Genomic DNA, 25,036 nt, shown 5'->3' on the forward strand with positions numbered 1-25,036 from the left:
GACTCTCACAATTTGGACTGCCGTCATCACTACTACACAGATGCTTATCTTTTATATTTACAGTTTCTACAATTCGAGTACTTTTTGTATTGCTTGCTCATTCTTTGGATTCCACGGATGCAAGGAGATGATCATGAACTAACAATAAAATAATGAAAAAAAACAAAGCGGTAGTGGTATAGTTCGAGGTAAGGCGTGGAAGTCATTGTTGGCGCGTGGGAGGCAAGAAGGTAAAACTCCCATGCTTTCTGGACCTCGGCACTAGGTGATGTCAGCACTACTTGTATTGTACTACAGTTTTTTCCTCCGAAAATTTCAGGTCAATTTCAAAGGAGGCTGAGTAGACGGAACATTCCACTTCGGTCTCGGATCGAACCCGTGTTCATTCAGTTGCTTTTAGAACAGACTCGATATACAGTTCGAGGTAATATTCTGAAATTTGCCTGGAGAATAAATGAAAATCATAGCAGGCCATCTGTCTGCAAAGCCGGTCTCGAAATGCAAATCCGAAGCTTCTGAATGCCGATCCGCCTAATTGTATCACTGTACCTACTTCATAAATTTAAGTACAGTTAAGAGATAGCTTCGGAATTTTGTGGAAATCATGACTGCGGGCTTCAGTATTAGTGTTCTGCAATGTTCGAACATGAGAGAGACATTACAAATTTCGTCTTCTTTCATACGAAAAACTAACAGAAATTTGTGTGCTAAAATTCTTAAGTAGTTAAAACGTGAAGGGATGTGAGTGTAGGACAGCGAATATTTTTATAACAAAGTGGAACAAATACGACAGGCCTCCTCCTGCAGAGCGAACATCGGCGAATATCGAACTTCGCCATACTCGACAAACGTGAACCGAACATAGCGCCTGTAATGCACAACGCTATTCATTACCGCCTAAACCAGAGTCTAGAAGAGCATGAATGTGCACACACCAGCCATGTTTGTTACACCAACAAATTTTAAAATAAGATGAGAAACCAGAAAGGTCGCGTTGGTGGACACTAAAAATCAAGGCGTTTATCACGACATTGTCTTAGAAAATGGATATCGTTGTCATAGGTTTATTGCAACTTCGCAGAAGTAAGTAATGCAATATTTTCGTAGAAAATGTTCTCATCCTAAGACCTTTAGGACACAAACCTTAAGTCAATAGTTTTGATGAATTATTACGTTTCGAATACGAAATTGTGTCAAGATAACACACAGTTATACCCATGAAGTACGCAGATGTATTTTACTGAATAGCAATTAAGGTTTTACAATTACCACCTTCTTCTTGTGTCTTAATTTGTAAGTCCATTCCAATTTGAAAAGACCTCTCTTTCCATCTCTTAGCTCTTATGTCACACAGCCCGTCCTTCAATTCAATACGTTTACTTAAAAAGTCAACAACTTCCCGTTTTTCGGTACTACTGCAATCAGTTCCGTGCGGCATCGAAAGCTTTTAGTTCGCGCTCATCAGTGGACATTGCTGTGCTAACGCCCAACACGAATTCAATATCCGTGTAGAATGGCTCTTAGGCGGAGATCCGCCGTCGTACTGACCACACGCCATGGGAGTGCCCTCTGCACTGGATTCCGGCTTTTGTGAAGTGGTTTTATGGACGAGATGGGTAGTGGAGTACGGCGTTGATACCTAAAGGAATGAAAAATATTCACTCAATTTTTCGTGCATGTCTTCTGCTAGCGGTAAGACGGTGCAGCAAAATTTATCTCGCTTTGTTTATCATTTAGCTTGTTTAATTATTACCGCTATTAAAGTTAGTAGTTATTCAAACAGTTTATAATACTCGTACTTCAAATATACCATTAACAATCTAATGCACTGAAAAAGCTTTGATTATCCGCCATTAATCAGCCCACATGGCAGCAATGTGGCTAAGTGATAATGATAACTCATTGCTTATAGTTTAGTCGTCTCGAAGAAAATAAAGAATTACTATATTGACTGGCTGAAGAAAGTTCTAAAAACTTTAAAGCGTAAAATCTGGTATCTTATGAAAACACATTAGTGGACATGAATGCTGAAAATTCATCAACTCATGACGAAATCCTAAATGGTAAAGTAGCCTACTTAAGATGATTAAAATAAGCAGACAAAATACATTAAAATGTAACAAATATTGCAGCTAATTAACATTTAGCTTAATATTTCAAAATATATCAGAAAACGTAATACAGTAGTACATTTTTTTTTTATTCTTCACATTGTCAAAACTCTGTCTCCTATCGGACAAAACTGCATTCATATTACAGAAACAGTAACTGATATGATCAAAGCATGTTTGAAGCAAACTTTGATAGAGAAATGTCAGTATCAATGAAAGCCATGCACAAATCTATTTAAGGGTTTTTTTTTAAAGAACCGTAGTCCAAAAAATACAAATTTGAGATATTAAGTACGAGGTGAGCGTATTGTAGCGGCCATCTACTGAATTAGTTGTTAGGGGGAAAAACACCATAGGCCTATGTTACATGAGTGGAAATATTCAGTGGTTTTCATAAAACAACCATAGTCCAGACTTCTTTTTTGTGAAAACAGACACTGTCCAGCCAGGACGATGGTGGCATTTACATTTATCCCATTCGTATAATCTCGAAACATTTATCCACATAATTTTAAACTGTAGTAGATTGGCAGTACTGCTTCTTACGTATGCGGCAAAAACCATCTCAGAGAAAAAAACTTTAGCACGTGAATTTTTGTATTAGTTATGGAGCCATCTTTCGGTGCAGAAGTAACCCCATAGAAGAAATGTAAGCAACGAAAGAAGAACAAACATGATACAATAAATAAAAAGAAGATTAAAGGAGAGGCATACTTCAGCCACAAAGGAGTATTTTGTTTCTTAAAACAACCTTTGTCCACGTTACCTACATTTACACATGTATTTCTATGAAGCAATGTAAGTTATAAATGTACATCAGCTTTCACAAGTTTCTACAACACCTTAAGAAATGAAATGATAACTTTTATACTTGAAGTGTCAACTTCACCCATGCCAGATAGTTTTTTTGTTTCTCCTGAAAATGTATGTTTTTTGACTATGGTTGCTTTTCCAAAAAACTCTTCAATTAGAAATACAACTGACAGGCAGCTGTGGCAACTGTTAAAAAAGGATATCTACCAGAATATACATATCCTTAAAAGCCCTGGGTTTAAATTTTGCAACTATCAATAAATATGCCATTGAAATATTAGAGGATTAAGTTAACGTTCTCAATCACTACTTATACTTTAAAAGTAATGACAAATTGTTTAAAAATTCAATTATAAATTCAATTTGTAGGCCTATACAGAAATGTATGTCTTCTGGATCTTTTGGTCACCCATGCTCTTCTAGGGGCAGATGATTTGTTTTCAATTAATCTCACTACTGCTTCCTTTTCTTAAGAGTTTCAGACCAATGCAGATTTGTCCATGGTAGCCGATGTATTGAGTAATATTTATTTTCATGATTATAGTTACATAACAAAGCTTAGATCTACATAAAAAGAACCACTCTATTAAATTGAAAATACCAGTACTGTATTTGTAAGGGGCCTACATCGGCAAAACTTTGCAAACATAACTAATATATCCGACGCCATCAAGAATTTTGGATGGTTCATTCTCATCCACTCCACAAGGACGTTTCTCCTACTCTACTGCTAGTAATGAAAACATTTCACTCAACAGTACAAGAACGAAGTAACTGAGATCCTCAAAATTATTTTAAACAGGTACTACATAACTCAAGACTCCTCGTCCAAGAGTGGCGCAGATTTCACTCAGGGAAAGTATCCGATATTTTACTCTCCAATACTACGCAGACTTCTGGCATGTTCTTCCCTCTTAAAGCCAACCCAACGATATAGTGACAGCCCTGGGAGCTGTTGTAATTGAAAAATTCGCGACGACACGTACAAATAATTCCGTATCTAATAATTAATTTCTCCGAACATAGTTCGCAGCTCATTCACCTTATCACTCTCTCGTGTAACAAACAACACTTAAAAATCATAGAATAGAATTAGAGTATTTCCTTAATAAAATAAGATTATTTTTTTCTGGAAGTTGTTACTTCATGTACCTGATTCCCAAATAAATTTTCTCGCCGATACTGAATATGAACAAATCAGTTCAATAGTTTGTAGGAAATAAACTCTGTATACAGAAAGACGGTCACCTTAATGAAAACCATTTATTTAAAGTTAACGACGATTCTGAAAACGCTTATTCTGCAAAAATGTTGATATATATATATCCTCTGATTGAGGTTCTGGCTAATATGTAGAGCTGTCAAAAAAATAAAGTGGCCGCACTCGTGAACAGCGAATATTTTCTAAGTCCACTTCGGGTCACGGCGATGTTACAGGATGCATGTGCTTGTAGAAGCAGTTCCGGAACTATAGAATTATTCCATAGCTGCGTCTCGTAGACCAGCGGTAGAGTGCTCGCTTAATTATACGAAAGTTTTTTTAAGTCCGGGCCTTGTTCAAGTTTCCATTTCATTTTTTAATCGTTCTTTAGCGGTATAAATAATATTCAAGTTATCATTTATATTGTGTTATCGTTCTTTAGCGATATAAATAATATTCAAGTTATCATTTGTATTCTGTTATCGTTCTTTAGCGATATAAAAATATTCAAATTATCATTTGTATTCTGTTATCGTTCTTTAGCGATATAAAAATATTCGAATTATCATTTGTATTCTGTTATAGTTCTTTTTACGATATATAATATGTTATTTGCATTATTATCGTTCTTTAGCGATATAAATAATATTAAAGTTCACATTTTTATTCTGTTATCGTTCTTTAGCAATATAAATAATATTCAAGTTATCACTTATATTCGGTTACCGTTCTTTAGCGATATTACTTAATACAAATGGCTTTTAAGGAACCCGCAGGTTCATTCCCGTCCTCACATAAGCCCGCCGTCGGTCCCCATCTCGTACAAGATTAATCCAGTCTCTATCATCATATCCCACCTCCCTCAAATCCATCTTAATATTATCCTCCCATCTACGTCTCGGCCTCCTCAAAGGACTTTTTCACTCCGGCCTCCCAACTAACACTCCATATGCATTTCTAGATTCGCTCATATGTGCTACATGCCCTGCCCATCTCATACGTCTGGATTTAATGTTCCTAATTATGTCAGGTGAAAAATACAATGCGTGCAGTTCTGCGTTGTGTAACTTTCTCAATTCTCCTGTAACTTCATCCCTTTTAGCTCCAAATATTTTCCTAAGAACCTTATTATCAAACACCCTTAATCTCTGTTCCTCTCAAAGTGAGAGTCCAAGTTTTACAACCATACAGAACAACTGGTACTATAACCGTTTTATAAATTCTAACTTTCAGATTTTTTGACAGCAGACTAGATGCTTCTCAACCGAATAATAACAGGCATTTCCCATATTTATTCTGAGTTTAATTTCCTCCAGAGTGTCATTTATATTTGTTACTGTTGCTCCAAAATATTTGAATTTTTCCATCTCTTCGAAAGATAAATCTCCAATTTTTATATTTCCATTTCGTAGAATATTCTGGTCACGAGACATAATCATATATGCCTACTTCGTCTTTTCGGGGTTTACTTCCAAACCTATCGCTTTACTTGCTTCAAGTAAAATTTCCGCGTTTTCCCTAATTGTTTCTGAATTTTTCTCCTAACATATTCAAATCATCCGCATAGGCAAGAAGCTGATGTAACCCGTTCAATTCAAAACCTTCTGTGTTATCCTGAACTTTCCTAATGGCATATTCTAGAGCGAAGTTAAAAAGTAAAGGTGATAGGGCATCTCCTTGCTTTAACACGCAGTGAACTGGAAAAACATCAGACAGAAGCTGGCCAATACGGGCTCTGCTGTAAGGTTCATTGAGCGATATAAATAACATAAATGTAATATTAGGTTTGGAACAATACAATTGCATAATACTAGTGTTAGTTTTTTCTTTTTACATTATTACATTATACTATATTGAAACAAAATAAAATGTAAAGGAGTGACGAGGAATTGAACCTGAAACGTTGACATCTAAATTCAGACGTTCTTCCGACTGAGCTACGAGGACGCAAGTGTAGACACATTTACGAAAAATTGGCCCAATCCCCCTCCAAGAATTTCTGAGGATTTGCAGAAGCTCGTCCAGGTTGCGGGGGGCAAAGGCTAATTGGGATTTCCCGGTCTCTGGTGGGGTCAAAAATCCTGATAGAGCTAATACTTAACCCTTGCGGTGAATTTCGGTGAAGTCCGGAGGGCTCAATTAGTCAAATCCACTCTCTTCGCCTTCACGCTTGGGCCCCTAGGATCTATTAAGATGCGAAAGAGACAGTAGTGTGCGGAAAGCAACGGGAAGTTACCGCATTTATCCTTCCAAGAAAAACTGCAAACATGAGCAAAGGAAGCTCTGGAAAAAGAACTAAGGAAGAGGCTGGTGAAGTGCTTTGTGTGGAGTGTGACATTGTATTGGAAAGAAACATGGACATTATGAAGAAATGAAAAGGAACGAACAGAAGCATTTTAAATGTGGATGTGGAGAAGAATGGAGCGTGTGAAGTGGACAGACAGAATAAGAAATGAAGTTGTGTTGGAAAAAGTGGGTGAAGAAAGAATGATGCTGAAACTGATTAGAAAGAGAAAAGGAATTGGCTGGGTCACTGGTTGGGAAGAAACTGCCTACTGAGGATGCACTGGAAGGAATGGTGACCGAGAGAAGAGTTCGGGGGAGAAGAAGATATCAAATAATAGACATTAAGATATGTGAATCATATGCGGAGGCTAAGAGGAAGGCAGAAAATAGGAAAGATTTGTGAATGCTGGGTTTGCAGTGAAAGACCTGTCCATGGGCAGAACACTATGTATGTATGTATATCCAGGATGCCTGGAATGTCGTGGCTGAGAACAGTCGCTATTTTAAAAAACTAGTCGATTCCATGCCCACTCGACTGGAAGATGTGAACGAGATGTGGGGAAGATAGACTAAATATTGAATCGTGGCTTTTTGTTTTGTTTTTTGAACGCTTAATTGTTTGAATGCTCTAATGCAGACGCCAGTAAGTTTTTTTTGTTTATGCCACGAAAGATATTTTTGTTGAGAATAAAATATTTTTTTCTTTCCATTTGCAACCATAATGCCGCAATATATAATGATGAAGTCATGGCATAATACATTCATGAACCTGATGTTAATTACTAAAATAATCATAAAAGAGACAGGAGCAATTATGTATTTTTTCTTTCTCTCTCTTAAAAATAAAAGAAAAAATAACATAAAAAGCATTAGGTTGTGTTCGAACGCAAGACCTCACAAAATACCAGGCCGGAACGCTACCATTACGCTATAAAGTAACACACACAATACTTTACTTATAATAACTGTAGATATCAGGCAACGTGGTCCAACAACATGTAACATCGCCTGTCTCCGAATTGTAGCAAAGGTACCCGAAGGGAACTTTGATTCTAGAGAGCGACCACTTTTTCTTTTGACAACTGTACATCTATTATCAGGCAGTACATCTCATTTGACGATATGTCAGAGGAAGAACAATTGTTTGTATGCATCTAAGTCTGTCTAGTGTAATATGTAACTAGTCGGCGATGTATGCAATGGAAGAGGAAAGGAACTGGCCACTCTACCACATTATCTCCTTGCCTAGTTCCTTCATAAGTGTTGGCTTGTTGGTATCACTTTTGAGGTTCAGACCTGTCTTCGGACAGTTAACTAAACATGTGTGTGTGTGTGTGTGTGTGTGTGTGTGTGTGTGTGTGTAATGCGGTATCACAATACATTCTCCAATGACAAAGTAAAAGCATAGATCAGAGCAGACCTGAAGCATTTTACACTGTATCTAACAAGCAAGACACTAGTAGGTGTGGTAGCAATAATCGTCGTACCTGTGTATTGGCAGAAAAACGGTGTTTATAGTTGATCGCATTCAAATTAAGAAGTGACCCGGAAATGAGCCAGCTGTGAGTTGAGAGTTGCAGATTACGGTAGTCTGTCAGGCAGCCAGCCAGCGAGCCTACTTGAGAGGCTAGAGCAGGTCAACGACCGAAACCACTAGACTGGTTCAACCACTTTCTTGATTCTCAGTTCTCATTACATTCGAGAAACAAATAAGCCACGCCCACATAATTACAATTGTAAATAACTGAACTAAATTCTCACTCCGTATTTCTCGAAACCAACAAGATTTTGTCAAAGTGATTCTCTTCTTAACAGACCTAAACTACAATCGTGTTCAGATTGCAGAATTTCTATTTTTCATTGGCCTGCTCAGACCACTATTCGTTTCCAATCAATATTTTATGCACAAAAATCCGACTTTGACGATGATTTCATTCATTATAATCATTATTCGACAAATGTGGAAGGTTCTCAATGGATATTGTTATATAGTTTTCGAGAGGAAAGAAAAGATCAGACCTGGGAATGTGGTGTGGTGTAGAGGGTGAAAGTATCAGAAAATTCGTCCTGCGTTTGAGCGTATATTCCTCAATTATCATCATCATCATCATCATCATCTAATTGTCATTTCTACATACTTACTGTTGTAGTTTTCTGTAAGTTTTTACTGTGTGAGCATAACACTACGTTATTGTTGGTTGTGTTCTAGCGTTCATGAATTCTTATTCTCATGTCAGAGATTCACAAAAAAGGGTATACAGTTCGTAATATGGAAACGCAGTCATTAGTGAAGTTACTGAACTCTGCAATCGAATAAGAGACGAAAATGTGTTGCTTATCCTAATTCATAAGGCAACGGAGAAAGCAACCAAATATTGCACAAAAGACTATAGGCTACTATTAACAACACCAGAAAAGAAAGCCGGGATTATCCTAATGGCGAAATGCTTTCGTCTCGGGAAGAAGAGGACCCGATCAGAGGAGCCAAAGTGTCCATCGATGACTTCGATTGCCACGTTATAATTAATTCTATCTAGAAATTTTTATATCTATGAGAACACAGTACCATTGTGCCGGAAACTATCATCAATTTTCAAAGAAAGGTAGATAAATATTTTATAAAATGTATTTTAAACAGTTGTTAGATCTGATTTTTTCATAGCGCCTTTTCTTTTTTTACAAATTACCATCGGTATGAATTATGGAGAAGCTGTGAAATTAAGATTGTGAAATGACAGTACCGAGAAAAGGAATCCCACTTGGACTCGCGGGATTTCAACTTGGGACTCAAATTTTAAATCATTTTCAAATCATGGCACAACTTGTGATTTTAAAGAGAATATTTTGTAAATAAATAATCAGTACTAAAAATAGTGTTTAAAATTTCTACGCATAAGCAATGTCCGAAAAATTACTTAAAAACGCAAAATAATAATAATAAAAATAAAATAAAAATAATAATAATAATAATAATAATAATAATAATAATAATAATAAAAAAATCATTTTCTATGAACACCGAAAGATAGAATTAGTATTTATTTAATAGTCAAAATGATGGATTAAATCCATTTCCGATTCTGTAAGGTTACCGGGGTCCACCGCTGTGGAGTAACGCTGACCGTGAAACGAGTGGGCTGTGGTTCAATTCCTGGTTCGGACAAGTTACCTGGTTGGGGGTTTTCCGGGGTAGTCCCTCAACCAATTGAAGCATTATTGCTAGGTAATTTTCGGCGTTGGATCTCGGACTCATTTTGCCATCATTAATTCACACACAGGTGACGTATTTCAAAGTTTTGAAGAAAACTGTATGGAGCTTGTTTCACTATCAACAAGGGGATGCGATGGCATTCCTGAAAAATCTGAGTATAAACATAAATTAAATTGTGGAAGTTGTTCAGTTGCTAATATATTCTTAACATATTTTGTGCCAATTCAGTTGTATTATTTTTTTAATCTGATAAAAATTGAAAGAAATATAATTTGCCATAATCCTAGGCCATCCTCTCCGAGATACGGGAGACCAATTCGGTTGCAGTTTATTCACGAAACGAGATATAATTTAAATCAGAAAAAGAATATGCAGTGAATAAAATTGGAAGTGTGAAGCAAACAACAGTTTGAGTAAATGAAAAAAACAACTAAAATAAACCACAAACTCTTATTTATCATGATAGATGATAAAGTTCGTAAAGCCATCACATCTACATTTTCATCCCAAAGGTGTTTGTTATATGTAATATCTCGAACATTTAAGGAGATAGATGAGATCCCAAAATTGAATATCGATAGAGTTTGTCCTCTCAACTTTGTACTCCTGGATAAGGATTTTCGAATGTCAAATACAGGGGTGGGGAAGAGCTGCTCACGACGCACACTTGCATTTCCTTCTGCTCTTCTGCAGTTCGCTACCTACACTGCCAGACTCGGAGTGAACAGTGCTGGATCGCCTGCAATGTGAGTCCACGCAGGAACCCTGTGTCTAATTCTGAATTGCAAGAGAAATATTTTTGTGTGCCAGAAGACGGAAATGGGCGTTGTTTAGTGTGTGAAACAATAAATTATTATTAAGTACTCATCACTTTATAACGTGAAAATACATTTTACGAACGTGCATATAGGCCTATAGGATTATGGTACCGACAAATTATCGGGGGGGGGGGGTCTGAGGAAAAAATGACTATGGCAGTGGCGGCTAGTGGCTGAAAATGAGAGTGTGATACAATATGGGAAATTCACTTTAAAAAGTCGTTAAATTTGGTTGATCTGCTCACTAGTGGAGTAGTGTGAAGTCCAAGCTGCAAAAGCTGTCAATCAGTTTCGCCAACACATAAATTGTATCCCTGTCAGTCTAACACCTGGAAATCCGTCAAAATCCGTCACAATTAAAAAAATTAAGACCCACTCGATATATCTATATACAAATGGAAGCAAATATTAACGCAACTTCCTTACCAATCTTGATTAAAATAATAATAATAATAATTCATCCGCATCACCTGCCTCTATTTCTGCAGTTGATGTGCTGGGTTGGTCTACTAACTGCTAACTTTCGGCGCTGGACTCTGGACTCAATTTCGCTGTCATTATCACCTTCATCTAATTCAGACGCTAGATAAATAAAACAGTTGATAAAGCGTCGTAAAGTATCCAAATGTTTAAAAATACTCAGAGACGTCATTTCGGTTGAGACAACTGTCCCTCCAGGAGTTTAAAACTAAAAATTTATAATTGAAACTTGAGTAGTACTACTAAAGGAAAAAAGTGTAACAACTGTACGTTTTATACTATCATATTAAACTTTTATAATAGCTTAAGAAATAAAAAGGGAGCTAGTTAATGACTTTGCTCAAATGAAACAAAAGCGTTACCTGTGCTGCAATATTGGTTGTAACCTGTTGTAAATAAAAGTACAATTTTTTTCTATCAATTGAAATTAAAATTTCTCTATCAGTAAAACTGAGGGTTCATTTGTTCTCACCTACGTCATATTAACAGCAGTGCAGGTAAATTACTTATCGTATAAGTAGAATAATTTAAAACTGCACCTGTGGAAAGTTGAAATGTACTGTAAAGTAGTGCAAACTTGAACGTAAAACAATTAAAAATCCATCATATCTGCCCTGCGGTTTAAAACAATAAAAAATACTTAAGAAATGGAGAGAAAAATGATTTTTAAAAATATGTCGAGTGCATATTATATCTCGGTTTAAATTTTTTTAATGGTCAAGTTTACCCTAGTTTACGGTATAAAAAATAGTTAATTTCAGAGAAAACAGGGGGAGAGTACGCCACGCGATACACTCTATAAGGTCCTCCCTAAAAACCTGCCGCCTGAAACGACGCCCCTGTCAATACTGCACACTGTAACCAAATCGACATTCGTACAATTCTTTCGATAGAATTTTTTCATCCATCTTTTGTTCGGTGAGTAAATGTTATTAATGTTTCAAAATTACCGCCAAGTACAAAATCTTTAGTGCAGGCAGACATCAGATGAGTGCCAGCAATAACATCGTGTTGCTACAAACTTCATCTGAAACACTATATACCGTACCTTAGGTTCTTTTCGGACACATTAAAATGGACCCCATGACTTCCTGAGCACATATTTTCTTTCATTTTATTAAGCCGGTTATTTTTTATTTGGTTATTTAAAGACACTGTATCAACTACTGGGTTATTCAGCTTCGATGGAATTAGTGATAGCGAGAAGATATTTGGCGAGCCGAGGCAGATAATTCGCCATAGATTACCTAACATTCGCCTTACGTTTGGGAAAACCTCAGAAAAAATCCAACCAGATAATCAGTCCAAGCGGGAATCGAATCCACACTCGAGCGCAACTCCAAATCAGCAGGCAAACGCGCTACTGCCTGAGCTACGTCGGTGGCTAAGTCGGTATCAAATAAGAGAACTATGATATTTAGAGTCAACAGAATTGGTGATATCTGGCAAGATGATGCCAGGAAATTGCAATGAAAACACCACTTTTCTGCTATTTCGGAACAAATATTAACTTCAGTACTGCAGTTTCTCAGATTTTGCACTCCATAATTCGTTTTGCGGATATGTAATGTTTGAGAAATGCAATGCAATCTTCTAGGTTTCCTGATTTTTTGGTGAATACAATCTGTGTGTTTGGTATGTCTGATTATTTCATTGAAGTCTATTGAGGCCCAATTTATGATGGATGAGTACGAAGTAGTTTAAGTTATTCAATAATAGTTAAAGAAAAAAAGCTGTGAACCGTATTATACCCGAAAACATGGTAAAAAGGATTGAATCGTTGCGGTTACATGCAGATAACACTATTTGCTTATTATACGTACAATGGTAATCGATTATTCACTTGCAAGTACATTACGCAACATGCTAAGCTGGGTGGCAGCAAAGAGTAAGAACTATGCTTCTAAATGTGCACAACCTTTCAAAAGAAGATATTAGAATAATAATTGTGACACCCGAACAGAGGCATAATTATATAACCAAAGTGAAGGACACTGACAAAAGCATGTGGGATGCAGATGGTCTCGACCGTGTAGTCACATAGATGATATATCCTGCAGTGACGTGGGTGTCTTGAAACATAATAGGAGAGTATGATGTTAAAGATTTATGTTATCACTCCTTGTGAGTGAATTAACTACTCTTACTTTCTCACCGAGAAAGTATTTTCATGCTGCTTCAAAATAGACATGAATGTTTTCTCGAAATCACACGTTTTCAGCATCTATTATGCTGAAAAAAAAACTAGTTTTGCTCATGTCATAAGCCTATCTACTTTTTCTCCTTCTGCGTAAAGGTATTTCTCCTGAACATTTCATAGACCTTCGTTCATACTTCGTACCTACGAATGATGCTCATGAAATATAACTTTTAGATAAATATTAACCGAGTGGGCTAGCGGAGTGCTAGAGGGCTAGCCTTGGATTCGGGAAGTCCTTCCCTTAATCCTTTCATATATGTGAGTGGATGGTGTGCGGTGTCTTAAATGTTTGTGTTGTATCGGAGGAGGCCCTGGCATTGAGCTCACCCCTCATCCGGGGAAGCCTTCCATGTCCTTGTGTGGTCAAAAGAGTATGTACACTTAGCGGCAAAAAGAATGGGCCGACTCTTGGTCGATATAAATGATAAGTTCTATCGCGCGGTTCACTCGTGTAAACGTAACCCACTGCAAGGCATTGCTGTGGTATCTCTTCATTGAAAGTCGTCCGTCTATAATGTAGTAAACCTTGCGAGCTGTGTGTGGCCCAGTGGTAGGATGTTTTACATTCGTACCAGAGGTTGTGAGTTCGCCTCCCGATATAGTAAAATTATTTTTTTTATTTTAGTTTTTAATTAATTTATTAGTTTAAATGTGAAATGACATTTGTTCATAAACTTCGTTACGCCTGCCTTGTAAAAATATTATTGACCATCATTTATGGACTATTAATAGACGAGACCCGGCCTGTATAAACAAAAATACTTGTTTCACATCCTAAAAAACCGGACGCATATCAAACATAAATAAATAATTAAACAAGAAAAACTATTTGTCAATATATTAACAAAAAAAAGGCCTGTGGTGGGGAAACCACTACGTCAACAACTGCTCTCATTCTGCGCAGCCTGGAGTCCACAAGATTAAGGAACAGGTTAAATTCATGGCCACCTCCCACGCATCTAGAACTCTGTCCTACAATTCGACAGCTGTCCGAACGGGTGGTTGTTCTGCCCAATTACAGCGTAGGATCCGTTTGACTGTATCCTAAAAATTTTCAATCGGATTCATATCTGATGATATTCGACCGTCTCCTCGTAAACCATATTTGAATTCGGTTGGTGGTGTGTACCAGGTGATTATCCTGCTGGAAGAAAAGTGTTCCTTCTGAATATCGTTCTCGGGCAGAAGGGATCATTATATTTGCCTAAATGTGTTCGTAGACTTCTGCCGTAAACCGACAGTGGATGCGTTCCAGAAGTCCTGCCCCATCGTATGACCTCTACTCCTAACATGCGACGCTTACGCGACCCAACCTGTTACGTCGCCCCACGAAGCGTTCATGGTATCTGTGGCCATCCATAAGATAAACTAGAGCAGGACTATCGTTGCAACTGGAGGCAATTATCTCGTCGGAGAAAATGACATTTCTCCAATCGAAGTCCTGTCGGAGAGTAGCATACGCTAGAAGGTCCACGCATGCTCTATCGTCAAATTTTCTCTTCTCACAGTTCGACGACACCGTATGCCACGCACTCTAAAACGTCTCCTCACGGTGTGTGGGAAACCTGGAAAGTTGGACGCCATCTTGAGTTGAAAGGCAGTTCTAAAGGGGTGATTCTGAACGTCTCTCAATAGCATGGCGTCCTCTTCCCTTGTAGAGATGCGCGGCCGACCAGAAATGGAATAATTCACAACTTCACCATTTTCAATAAAAAAAATTTAGCCCACAGCTTAGCAGTTCACAATGGGACTCCAATCTCTCTGGCCGCCATCGATGCAGAATAACCTACGCGAAGCAGGGTCTTGTTGATGCAGTTGTCTCTCTGCCATCTTCAAGCGTAATGATGAGACAACGTTTTATGAACAGACAGGAGTATTGCTTGAAAGAGAGAGGGAGGTTTATTATTTATTAGAGTTTGGGCATATTCTAAGAGATGTCGAGACATAAATATAGCATTGCGAGACATATATTATATCAAATTTGTAATTAAAAAAAAAAGAAGAAGATTGGGAGAGATTCGAATCTTGAGCTACTACTATCTATTCGTTCAGTACACCAATGCCATAACGACTTACGCTACTGTGACTGTTAATATCGTTTCGGCATAATACGTGCCTTTCCTTTTCATATTCGCTTCGGGTGATTTTGTATTTATCAATTTTATTATTATTTCACTCTTCAGATTCCCTGATATATCTAGAATTAACTCTCTATTCGATTTTATAACATATTTTAGATTCTTAAACAAAATACGGCAAATTTAAATGGTTTAATTATGTGTTACCTGGTGGACTACGGCTTTGACGAGACGAGCATGCGCAATGTTACTTACCTGGAACTTCAGAAATTGTCGGCGGCACATTCTTTTTGCCGTTAAGTGTACTTGATCCAATAGATAGACTAAGACTAATACCTCTCCCGGAAGGTCGCGGCCCTGTAAGGCCAGTGTGGCGTGGGTAGTATAAATGAACCTAAAAGGGAGGGGTTAAACTGAGAGAAAGAAAGAAAGAAAGAAAGAAAGAAAGAAAGAAAGAAAGAAAGAAAGAAAGAAAGAAAGAAAGAAAAATATTAATGGAGATTTATTTAAAATCAACAAACACATAACACTTCAGTCCAGAATAAAGTCAACATATTACTTTTTGTACCATGCAGAATAAATCTGCAAACGTGATGGTGTGCTTCTTGTTAGTATCATCAGAAAAAAGTTCAATAAATAAAACAATTCCATACATAATTATTAAATTTATACTTTCGTTGTGATTTTATTCCAAATTTTGACCCTGGAAGTAACAACACTTACAGCAGAAAAAAAGACAGTACTGAGAGCTCTCTGAAAGAATTTGCCATTCTATTTTTAACCATGTGTTAAATATGGGTGAACCATTAAATATTTTTAATTGAAAGGAAACAATGTTAATAAATCACTAATATACTGTAACGTTCATATCACTTTTAAATTATGATTTTCCTATATACACAAATAATACTAAAAATCATTACAGTATACCAATGAATACTACATGTACATTTGCGTAAAATTATCTACTTTCACGATACAAATTTTGAATTAAATGAAACTTATTCCTTTTGGGGTTATGGAAAATGCGATTTGTATGTAATGCCGTAAACGAAAGTTCGTATTTTTATGTGAGAGCATATTAACTCATTTTCTTATATATGTCTCTTAAAGAATAACCATTAAAGAAAATATATAAATGATAATATTCGCAAATTCGACTATCGGGGATCGAATAAATATAAAACATATTACAAAGAAAGTGTCGCATTAGGAACACCTCACCTCTCTGCAACAAGCCGAGACTTGCACTGCGAGCCGGAGGCCTTTCGTATCAGCTATGCCGGCCTGCATAACTTGACCTGTGTGCTGATTTTGTGCAAGACAGATATAAGGAACTTCATTTCCGGGCATGAAATATTTTATTTCTGTACACTTGTATGCCTTGGGGCAAAAAGCCGACAGCTGTATTAATTAGTCCTAAAAGTTTGCTATATTTTTAGTTTTCATTTTATTTGTGGGGAAATAATTCAAAAACGAATTAAATCGGCTGTGTCCTAATTTTACACAACAATGAATATGTTTTACAAATCTCTATGGTCGGGAAGATAAGAGCTTGAAATGAGGTATTGTTGAAATTTCAATTTTAAAGAGTTCGGCAGCTACAGCTGCATAACGAATGTTATTTGCTTCATATACGGTAAATTTGGTGAATTTTTGCAAGAAAACTGTTAGACCTAGGGATGTCACATTTCTCTATTCTAATTCTACAGGGACATCATTTTATTTTTACTAACATTTTTAATATTAACCTGGCTATATCTTTGGATTAAAGGTCTAGAACCGTAAACTCCGCTTGCTCCCCCTTCCAAGACTGGAGTTCGATGATACTGGCGTAAAATACACATCACTTTACTACGTATAGGAGGGAAGAAAAGTAGTTCATCCATTTATGTAAACTAGGAAATATCGCAATTTTGAGTTTGATAATTTTCATTAGGTTTCTGTTTATCAAAATACAGTAGGCCTACTGTATTAACACTTAGTATTTTTACTCACGAATTGAGCTATCCATTCGGACGTATTCATTATGCAGTGTATATTGTACGGTCTACAGCACATTAGCGTACAATATAGAGAATGAATTTAAATTGAAAAATAGTCATAATATGGATATTTAAACACATTTTTGAAAATGGTGGCCGTTCATTTCGATACAGGCTTCAGCTCTTTTGTGCATATTATCGCACTATAGGCTATTGTACCTAATTCCAATTACCAGTCTCGTCCTTCGTACGAGTAACTCATGTTGAAATAATTCTACACCTAGTTTATAAAAGAATATCTTACGTACTGTAAATTTAATCTTCACTTCTGCCCGATCCGAAAAGATAAAATTACTCAGTCATGCTATCTACTGTCCGTTCAAATGGTTTTGTCGCAGAGTCGTAGAAAAGGAGGGAAATCACGTGTCAGTTAATTACTTAACGAGGCCCTTTTATTTAAGTGGTTTTAAACAGTTGTATAATATTACGTAGACGTCCAATTCCTAACAGAAATTAATGTTTTCAGAAAAGAGCTAAGACAGCCCAGCTACTAGACTTTACAAAGGGACGAACAGAAGCAGGTGGGGGAAACCGGGATGCGACGTAGGCTAACGGACGACAGTACCTATGCGAAAATGTGATTCAATATGGAAAGCTCTTCCGTCACTGGAAAACGCGAACATATTTCTGCAACGTGCTATACTCACTAACTCAGTATTGCATACGCGGCCTCGGTTCTGTGTGGAGAACGGTTGGAAGTTTACTAGTAGAAGGGGTGGGAGTGAAGTACATTCAAAAACTCAGGTACAATAAAAATTGAAGTAGAAATAAAATGATGTCCCTTTATAAAAAATATAATGAACATTAAAAGCTGTTTGCTAAATTTTCTCATTTTCCGTCCGATTTCTCATGGACTCGTCCCTATAACTTTGCCGACACCTGTGTGAACGTACAGACGAGTTCTGGCTTTTGCCATACGGCAATGCCAACTGGCACAACGGCCTCGGTGTGGACACTTTACGATTGTTCGCTTAGTTCCCGTACGCTAGCGAGTCGATACTACAGTACACCATGCACTCGCAAGAGGAAAAAAGTTCCGACTATACAATGAGCATGCACGGAACAAATAGAACAGCTACCGTATTATTAACAAACGGAATTAAAATAGTGATATGATAATGATGGTGATGATGATGATGATAATAATAATAAGAATAATAATAATAATAATCATCATCATCAGTCATCACAAATGTGTCATTTACTGATGAAGCAGTATTCATGAGAGAAAGTGAATCTACCTATCATAATGACCATAAATGGGTAAACATCAATCCTCATGCTTTCCGCGAAACTATCTTTCAGATTAAGTGGTCCATCAATGTTTGTGACGGATTCGTTGAATAACAGATAAAAAAATTGTCCAGTTAGTTTGAATAAAACTAAAGTGAAGCCATGTAAGGATGTATATTTTATATACACTTCAAGAAGCCATTACACATGCTTTTTTCTCAAGTAAAGCGGACATAAACCACTCCAAAACAATGACTAATATAATATTAACGATGGCAATAACAGTACTACTGATTTCTGGGACGAATGTAGATCCGGTGAACAAAATCGCCATTGTGCTGTCACTAATTCCATTAAATTCTTTGAAACTCCTCAAAGACTGAACTATTTCCAGCAACCAATACTCTGCCGCTGAAGAGAAGTTGTCTTCATAATGCTCTACCCGATTCACCCACAATATTTTTCACATCACCCAATTAAGTAGTGGCCGTTCACATCTCACCTTTAACGTTGTGCAAACAGGAACCAACGTAGGCAGGGAAATTCTGATAGTAGAAGTGGAGAGCGTTGCAACACTTCTGCGCTGACTTGGAAATCAATACGTCACGCAGAACGGCAATCAACATTCATTACGGAAACATTGCAAATAAGAAGAATCCAGGCTTCGGATTCATTGGCCAGTAGACAACAGTCAATTCAGTGTAAAACGCGTTGTTTCCTAATAAAATTCTTTCTTTCGACACTCATCGTGTGAAAATGTTATTTTCAACTAATCCTACTTTCGATCAAGATTATATGTCGCTGGATCATGTGATTCCGGTGGAAATGTGCAATAACTTCTTCACATATAGCAAAAGACAAACCGAAATGTGCAAGAAATATTGTCGAAGGACTTTCCACGTCGGTGACGAAAATGTTGTTTGAGACAAGTTGAGAGAGAAAAATTTGTACAGAGCCAGAAACAACAGTTGGGCCAATTGAATTTTCCAAGTTCCACTTATAACATACTGCGCATGTTCAGTGCTTAGTGGCCCTGATTTTGTTTTTTGATCTCTACGTGTTCGCATGAAGTTCAGTCTTGTAAAGAAATTATACTTCTCAGAATAGAAACATTTCCACAAAGCAAGAGAAATTTACGCTCATTCATTTCTGTGAACTGTGGACCAGAAACAAATTCCCGAGGGATGGGATGTTTCTATCTACCAGCAAGTCGAAGCTTGTTTTATTTTATTATATTCCTGCGTTATTGTTCTTCACTACTGCACACTCCAAACAAACATAATGAACAATTTCATAATGCTACAATCAGCAGTATGTACGGATTGTTTTAGTCAGTTATTTAACGGTGCTGTATCAACTATTCGGTTTATAGCGTCGATGGAATTGGTGATAGCGAGACAAGGCCGAGAATTCGCCATAGATTACCTGACATTCGCCTTATAGTTGGGTAAAACCTCGGAAAAACTCAACCCGGTAATTAGTCCAAGAGGCAATCCAATCCATGCCTGAGCGAAACTCCGGATCGGAAGGCAAGCGCATCACCCGACTAAGCTACGCCGGTAACTATGGATTGTTCAGAACGTGATATTACCCTAATAACGTCGAACAGCGTCTAACTTTCTTTAGTTTACCGTCACTCCATAAATTGTCAACAAAACTGTCGACTGGGCGCATAAAATGTCGAAAATACTCACTTGTGTGTTACGTATGAAACGAAGTCGACTGAAACTATTAATGCAAATGTTAATAAATGACAATTTTCATTCTTCACACAAAAACAAACGATTTTATTGCAAGTGTATTATTAACGGATGAACTGACTCTTATAAACACCATTAAAAATCCGTCCAATATTTACAACAAAATGCTTTATACAGACGGTTTGATAATAACCACTCTTTTCGGCGTGAGGGATGCTAAAATCCTGTATTTCCGTAAAGATCTATGTATAGACTTCGTACAGTGCAAGGGTTCGGTTCGGAGGAAGGATGCGCTCACGCTCGATGTGCAGGAAAGTGTCATGCATTCGGTTCAAGTTTCTCAACCGTGACAAGAACCGAAGTTTGCTTTGAAGAAGCAGATATGTTCAGCTCGCTTAAGTTCGCTGGCCTCTGCTACCCTCCCGACCCAACCCTTCATGCTTTTAGCTGTTTAAGGATTTTATAACAAATCTTGTCAAGTTTTATTTAGATGCAAGGACAGATAATTTGTATTACAAAAATGATTAAACATCCACAGAAAAATACATACAGTCTTAGAAAAAAGTTTTGTCGCACAGATACTTTACAAGTCCCAGAAAGGATGCAATGCATATGATCAGAGGACGAGCGACCTGGTTCACGAGAAAACGACTAGTTGAGGTAATAAAATTAGGTTTGTTTCGTTGTATGCCTGATCACGCGCACTGCGTCCTGCACTGCACGTATTTGTACGACAAAACTTTTTTCTAAGTCTGTATAGCCACCTGGTTTCGCGGCCAGACTCGCTAACCGTTACTCCACAGGTGTGGACGATAGCGTATTGTATACCTGCCGCCGCGAGAATGAATATTGATGCAGCCGAGCGTAACTAGAATGTACGACTGCACTGTAGAAAAGGTGGATGGGGTAAGAAGGGATACGATAGCAGTCGCTCTGAGGAGCTACAGTTCTGCAGGTCTGGTTTAATCATATTAATAGCAAGAAAAATTACCTATATTCATTACTGTGCGTAACTTCCCAAGATATGTTCCTCACATCCTTATATAGGTACAGCGCAGGGAGAGGAGGAACTAAGGAAAAAGCACCGAACATATGTAAAGAAGAGAAAAGATTCAACAAACGCAAAGAGAGCTTCGGTTCTACAGAGACTCGGCAAACATGAACCGAACATAAGGCCTCTGAACGGTTTTCAACGGACTCGGTCATTTCAGTTTACATGATTCACTTTTAAGTACTGTTGGATGCCTAAGGAGTAGGGCGAAGTTTGCAGTATCTTGATATCCCCTGCACGACACCAGTGCAGGCTTTAGCATCTTTGGCAAACCTAACCTGTTGCTGTTCTGTCATGCTTCTCCCCCACATGTGACAGCCATTAGGTTGCATCTATTTTCGGCATTTTCTTTCAAATTTCTCCAATGTTACTTCAATAGAACGGCAAAAATCAGAGTGATACAAGTGGCCAACATACATACTTTTTCAGTCCCAATTTTCTTTGCTAAGGATGCGTTTCGGAGTACCATTTAAATGTTTCTCCTCCTATTAACTTTGACTTGAAAGTAAAATATGTGACGATATGAAACAGGCAGTTAGCAGGCGGCACGGCTACCAGAGTGCATATTTATCAGAAAGATGCGGCGGTTTTTCGTAACGGAGTTCTCGGTTTGGGCTTTTATTTATGTAGGGACAGATTTTGTCTACTATTATTCAACAATATTTCAATCGATTGACATTTTGGCGACACCCCCATACCTCGGTAATATTCAACAGGAGAAATGATTAAAATGTCGTTGCGTCCTTCCTACAGGAGAACGGTTGCGATCGTGCTTCGTGGCTGCGCTAAGGGATGGGGTTCTTCGCATCCCGACTGGATGATTCTTGATTATATTTTTTCCAGATTTACCACCAACTGTCTGACGAATCAATCAATGGCTATCCCTCGGTATCATCTCATCAAATAGCCTTCTCCTATCATCAATTTAACCGACACTATATGGCGGTAAATTTAAGGTGAGCAGATTTTCAAGTCCCAAAATCAGGACACCTCGCGAAGTGTTATAGTGAATGAATTGTAAACGTTTTATGTAAATTTACGTGAAAAATATAAATACCCAATAAATATGGCGATAAAAATAACATGTAATAGATGAATAAAATAACATAAAAACACAAAAATGATATATTACACAAATTAAATCGGTGAATGTGTTGAATAGATTGTTTCAGAAGGGAGTCAGTTGATCTGTTGTGTGCTTAAGATTCTCATTATAAATTCCGTCTGGTCTGGTTGCTTTCTTGTCTTTCTTCTTGAGGATGGCTGCTCTTACTTCCACTATGCTTTATCAGCTCTTCGTCGTCCTACTCTGGCTCTTTGATTTGGCATGCGTTGGTTAGGTTTCCTCTGTTGAAGAGAAGTGTTTTCCCAAGATTCCATTGGGATATCTGTGGCAGTGCTGGTTAACTTTCTTCCAAGGGCAAGAAAAGGCTCTATTAGCGCCTCTTGAGCTTAGTCTTTTCTTTGTTCTTCTATAAAATTAGCAGTTTTATATGCTTCCCTTTTCTCTGCATAAAGATTTAGATTTGTCTGTATTTTGTGCAAGAGTTTGATCGCTTCTCTTCTCTGTTTCAAGCACTGAGCATCAAACCAAGGTTTGGCTGTCGTTTGCCTCTGAGGGATGAGTGACCATTATACATAGTTTTCTATTCTTTTCAGAGCGGTATCTTGGGTCCTTTTTAATGATGGCTTAAGCTTCGTCAATTGCTTGTTTTCTGGTTTCCAGCTGTGTTCCCTCCAGTTTTCTTTAGACTGTAGGGAACTTCACTTCTCCTTTATTAGTGTAACTGCTAATTCTACTGGTAGATGTTTGCTTAGAACGGCGATTGGTGAGGAAGGGAGTACTTGTATCTATGAGTCTTATGAAAATGCAATCTTGTAGTGTGAGGCTACTATGCCACATGGAATAAAAATGTCAGTCACTTAGCTAATTACATGGCTCATAATATCTCAGTTCAATCTCAGCGCCTTGCCCTCCCAATGAATTGAATATGAGTTGTAGCCAATTTTGAAGCGAATGAAATATAATAGTAACAAAAGCGATGACAACTGACTATATTGCCAACTTTAGAGTTCATGCCTTAAAAAACATCTAAATCGGGACAAATAACATCTAGGCAAAATCCGGGAGAGGTTCTAAATTCGTAACTGTCTCGCAAAAATCGGTACGGATTGTCACCTTAGGTAAATTTGATACTGCATCGTTAAATAGCCTATTTTAAAGTAGTCAAGCATTCAATAATAGATATATCATTAATGCAACCACCATAGCCCGTGATTAAATTCGCATGTATTAAAGCAAGAAGCACATGACAATACTGGAAAGGAATAGGCTGGTAGCGAAGAAAATCTATTTGTCTAATCAATTTAGCTCTAACAGAACCATGTAAAAGTGAGTTTCTTTTGCATACACTAGACACATGTTTATTTTCAGCGTAACCGCAGTCGAACGTTACGTCTAAACTTTCCGACAAAAAGAGTCTTTCGTGTGACTGAATGGGATGCAAACATTATAAACAATAGTGAACAATTTTAATGTCATAAGTTTATGCTCAAAATTTCAACAGAATACACTTCTTCCGCCTCCAGACGGCAAAGGCATATACGATGAGTTTAATAGAAATGTATATGGTGTCGCCAATACCGCACTTGTATAGATTGCATAACACACGCCGATTACGTCGAACGTGAACGTCAAGGATAACACGAGAAATCTCCCGAGAAGATTGCATCGGCGCCAGGCTGTCTAACGGCATTCTTACAGCTTTCAAGACACTAGTAATGCAATGCCACAAAAATATGTTATATTGACTATTACACTTTCACTACGTCATACTATTTTTGACCAATAAAACGGCACGAAAGGACGTCTTTCAACCAATCATGGCTGCTTATCGCACAATTTTATCGTTTACCTAGCATTTGTTTTCTTGTTTGCAACATTTCAAACTGCAAATCTTTATGCTGCTATAAAACATGTTCTGCGATCGTCATTTGTTTCCCGCATCGATAGTCAACTGAAAATGGCGGCTCCGTTCAAATGTTTTGGTGAAAGTAATATTAGTGAAATAAAATTTTAGTAAGTCAATTAATATCTATTTTATTGTATTAGAGTACTTTATTTCTTCTAATCTTTATATACTTTCTTCTAATCGTGTAATAGTCAATTAAGTCCCACTCGAGTTTTGATTTTCTCTAGATAAATCAAAACCTCTAGTGAGATTACTGTTAACAAATTTGTTTTATAGTTATTCGTGTAAAAGCGATAACATATTATATCTTCTCTCTGTCCAATTAGTAACAAAAATTATTGTGATGCAGAAAATCTGAGCCTCGAGAATTTGGCTAACGAGTTTTGATAGCAAGTTCAAAACATTTCTTTGGTAATTAATATTTCCACCATGCTTCATTTAAATTCTCCCTTAGGATTTCATACTGGCGCGGCAACTGTTTAAACGATCAATTTGTCAGTTCTCTGCGTCTCACAGTGTGTAATTTAGAGTCTAGCCGGCCAAAATTTATTTCTATAAAACTAATCGCTCAATTTTAATAAAATTTGGTATGTACCTTCAATTATTGAAGTGAATAAGTAATAATGAAAATGAAAATAGCAAGTAATTTTACTGAAAATAAAATTAGTAATATTGTAAAAAAATTATATTTGAGTGAAAAAACGAATTAATGTTCATAATGTGGAATGCGCTTAAATTGAAACAGAAAGACGAAATATTGCTACATATCATACTCGTTCAGACGTCAGCTGCATTGCCATCAGAATCTGTATCTTCACTGTTAGTTTCTCCTTCTGC

At 37.2% G+C, this 25,036-nt stretch overlaps 1 protein-coding gene across 2 annotated transcripts in view; it reads right to left on the reverse strand.

Moving 5' to 3' along the window:
- Nucleotides 1-25,036, reverse strand: part of LOC138707406 (dual specificity protein phosphatase CDC14AB-like) — a 140,675-nt gene that overhangs the window by 68,635 nt on the left and 47,004 nt on the right. The window lies entirely within an intron of this gene.

The sequence above is a fragment of the Periplaneta americana genome, chromosome 10, assembly GCF_040183065.1.
Source record: "Periplaneta americana isolate PAMFEO1 chromosome 10, P.americana_PAMFEO1_priV1, whole genome shotgun sequence".
In the NCBI taxonomy this organism is placed as follows: Eukaryota; Metazoa; Arthropoda; class Insecta; order Blattodea; family Blattidae; genus Periplaneta; species Periplaneta americana.